The sequence below is a fragment of the Monodelphis domestica genome, chromosome 2, assembly GCF_027887165.1.
Source record: "Monodelphis domestica isolate mMonDom1 chromosome 2, mMonDom1.pri, whole genome shotgun sequence".
In the NCBI taxonomy this organism is placed as follows: domain Eukaryota; kingdom Metazoa; phylum Chordata; class Mammalia; order Didelphimorphia; family Didelphidae; genus Monodelphis; species Monodelphis domestica.
In genome coordinates this window covers 364947996-364952367 of record NC_077228.1, presented here as the reverse complement: position 1 = coordinate 364952367, position 4372 = coordinate 364947996, and positions in this window count along the sequence as shown.

The following is a 4372-nucleotide window of genomic DNA, read 5'->3' as shown; positions in this document are numbered from 1 at the left end:
CAGAAGAAAAACAACTGCTTGATCATGTGGGTCAGTGGAGATATAATTGGGTATATAGACTCTAAATGATCACTCGAGTGCAAATATTAATAATATGGAAATAGATCTTGAACAATGACACATGTAAAACCCAGTGGGATTGCTTTTTGGCTATGGGAGAGGGTGGGAGGAAGGGAGGGAAAGAACATGAATCATGAAACCATAAAAAAACTCTAAATCAATTAAATAAAATTTTTCAATTATAAACCACAACTGATAAATAGAAACAAACAAGATATGTATATATAACATCTTCTCTAGTGTAGGGAGGTACTTAGGGTGGTGATTCCTGGGAACTTTAATAAAACAAATTAATTTAATAAATAATATTAAAAAGTATTAGATTAACTGATATCCAATTATTATTCCCTCCAGTAAATAGTGCAGTAATTACTGCTAGATATCCAAACGAATGAAGATTATTTTTATCAATTTAGTTCTGCTTTCCTACCCTCCTAGAAGCTCTTCTGACTTTCAGAACACTGTGTTTTGATCAACCAATTTTCTACAGTGTTGTTTTTCAGGGAGTTGACAAAGAGTAGTGAAAAATCTGAATGCATGTGTCCTTACTCCTGCTCTAAATCCACTTCTGTAATGGAACTCCTTAGAAAAACATTAGATCCTTAAAAGTACAAAAAGATAAACCCATGAAAAATTATTCCAAATACAATTCCAAATGGTGGTTATGTGCATTATCTATAAAGGAATATGCTATTATTTTCATGATGTATGTTCCAAAACAGAGGTCCCCAAACTACAGCCCACAGGCCAAATGTGACCCCCTGAGGCCATGTATCTGGCCTCCACTGCTCTTCTGGAAGGGGCACCTCTTTCATTGGTGGTCAGTGAGCAGAGCACTGAATGTGGCGACAACATAAAGCATGGTATCACTCAAGTGCAGTACTACTTCTGGTGATATAATCCTTTGTGTGGCAGCTTAGAATGAGGTGCCACACAAAGGATAATGAGGCTACACAATGGAAGATATCAGCATGGTGAGTGGCGATCTGGACAAGGGGATTCCACACTGTGTATACTGTTGCCAGGTTAGGATTAGAGTTAGGGTTTGGGTTAGGGTTAGGGTTAAGTTTTTATAGTCTGGACCTCCAATGGTCTGAGGGACCCTGTGGCCCTGACTGGCCCCCTGTGTAAAAAGGTTGGGGACCCCTGGTCCAGAACATGGAAAAGGGTTTTTTGTACATACAAACAATAGTTATTAAAGATGGCATGCTTCACTTTCTGATTCATAATGCCATGGAAACCTTTCAATCAAATAAAAGCCAATTATCATTGTGAACATGGTTACTTAGTTACTAATAATTGCTTTGCTTATAGTTAATTATTAGTCAAGACTACTGTGGCCATCCTGTCCTAAATCTGTTAATTCACTAATTATGCAACTGAATTGATTATTTAACATCAAAGGGTCAGAGTTCTGTTGTTAGTTTTTAGTAAAAGTGCATTCTTTTGACACATGGAATAAGTTCATATTTGTGAATCAAGGTATAAAAATATTCCTGGAAATTGAGAATCCATATTTGCATGGAAAAGAGACAATGCAACAACCTAAGTGAGATGGTATTTGTTTTTGTTTTTGTTTTTGTTTTTTAAGGAACTGAGATGGTATTTAGTTTTTTTTAAGAAGTTCAAACTAGAAAAAAAATAATCTAATTCATTATCCATACAGACCTGTGAAATTAATGGGAGTTCTTTATACACTATGAAACATATAGTAAGTATGAGTTGCAAAACATATATCACTAATCAACAATTTTCCAAGTGCTTCAGATACTCCAGAAGCAAATTTGGGAGCTTCAAATGGTACTGTCTCTACCAAGAAAACCAAACAATCTGTCAAAAAATATTTCTAAAGTATAGGTATCCTTTCCACAATGTGGAGTTGAAACACGTGGTAATCCCTTAAACTAGGAAATCTTCATAAAATTCTTTGTTCTTGTCATCATATCTAAGAAGATATTGAATATTTTTTCTTTTTTCTTTTGTAGGTTATTTATAGTATCTTCTATACATTTATGATTTACTAAACTTTTGAAAGATATCTCCACATGTTTAACTTTTGTGTGTCATCTGCTGGTTTTCACAAACTAAATTTCTTAATAATTTTGACTTTAAAAAGAAATTATTAACTTCCGGGTAAACATAGCTGTACTTTAGATGTAGGAATTTACCTCTCCTCAGTGCCTACTGATATAGACTACCTCAAAAGGTCAAAAAACCCAAATTCATATGAATGAAGGAACTACACAGCATTGAAGTATGTGGGATTTCAGCATTCCCACACTATAATGTGGTTAAAATAGCTTGCACCAAAACATGAGCTGATCTGCTCTCCTCCCACCCCACCTATGGAGCCAGTGTGCTATACTCAGAGCCAGTACACACTAGAATCAGTGAGTTGGTAAGGGGCAACTCTAGGTCCTTATGAGCTGACTAAGACCACCAAAGACTTACCCCTGAGAGTCGCTAGATTTGAGATCTCAACAGGTGAAAGAGCCCAGACCTTGGGTGAGGAGATAGCACAGAGAAGGGATGCAAACAGTAGAAGCTCCAGAGACTCAAGAGGTGACCTCAGGCAAAAACCTCACTTCTTAGCTCCATATCCAGAGAGTCTGCCCTCCTCACTCACACTTCTGACTGGAAAGAGAAGAAAAAAACACCATAGTGATGGCAATAAATACACAGAAAAAACAACTTCCCCAAACCAAGAAAAACAAGAAGGCATTGACCATAGATAATTTTTATGGAGGAAAAATTCAGACTTCAGAGGAAATATCAAAAGAGGACATACAGATAAATGCATCCAAATTTTCAGAAAAAAATGGAAATTGGACACAAGCTCTTGAAGAATTTAAATTGGAGCTTATTAAAAGATGGAAGAATATTGGCAAGAAAAGTGGGAAATAGTTCAAAAAGAAAATAACAGTTTAAAAGACATGAACTCCCAATTGGAGAATGAAGCCCAGAAATCAAATGAAATGATAAATAAATTAGAGTCAAAAATTAAACAGCTGGAAGCCATAAAAAAGAGAGTAGACCAAACCAACAAGGAAAATCAAAAGATTATAGTGGGAAATCAAAATATTATGGCAGAAAATCAGTTCTTGGGCAATTAGAAGCCAATGGTGTCATAAAACAATAAAAATTAATAAAGCAAAATCAAAAGATTTACAAAATAGAAGGAAACAAGAAATATATCACTAAGAATATGACTGACAAAGAAAACAGGTCTAGAAGAGACAATTTGAGAATCATTGTACTCCCTGAAAACTCAGAAATAAATGGAAACCTTGATATCATACTACATGAAATTATCCAAGAAAACTGCCCTGATGTTCTTGAACAAATGGGGAAAATAGACAAGAATTCATAGAACACCCTCTACACTAAATCCTCAAAAGACAACTCCAAAGATTGTAATTGCCAAAATCAAGAGCTTCCAAGCTGAGAGAAAAAAACTTATAAGAAGCCAAAAAAGAGAAACTTCAGATATCAAGCAGCACCAATCAGGATCATATAAGATCTGACTGCTTCCACACTAAAGGACCGCAAGGCTTGGAATATGATATTCAGAAAGACATGAGAATTGGATCTTCAACCATGGATCACATACTCATCAAAACTGATTATATACTTCCTGGAGAAAGTATGGGCATTCAACAAAATAGAAGGTTTCCAAATATTTATAAAGAAAATACAAGAACTAAGTGGAAAGTCTGATATCCAAACACAAAGATCAAGAGAAACATGGAAAGGTAAATAAGAGAGAGAAAAGGGTGGAATTTAAATTTTCTTCTTTAAGTTCTTCAATAAGATCAAATCATTTATTATAATATATGGAAAATTTTATTTGTAACTCTCAAAAAGTATATTCACTCTTAGAGTAATTAGAAGACTCATTCATAGGTAAAGATAGGGGTAATAAGTGGTCTAAGATGATATGCAAAAAAAGAAAAGGGAGGGGGTAATAGAAGATGGCACCAAGAGAAACTTGAAGGAATTAGATAAATAGGATAATCTTTTTCACACAAAGAGACACATGGGAAGGAGAGGGGAATAATACTATCATAAGAAGGAGAGAAAGAGTGTGCTAATAGGAAATACTTAAACATTACTCTCAGTGAAATCAATTCAGAGAGGGAGGAGCATTTAGATCCATTGGAGTATCAAATTCTATCTTACCCTACAGAGAAAGTGAGAAGGGGAAAACTAAGCAGGGGAGTGGGGCAGGGAGTACAAAAAAGGAGGAAAGGAGGGGTAGTTAATAGACACTAAAAATGAGAAGAAGAGAACAAAAAGGAAGGGGAAGAAAGGG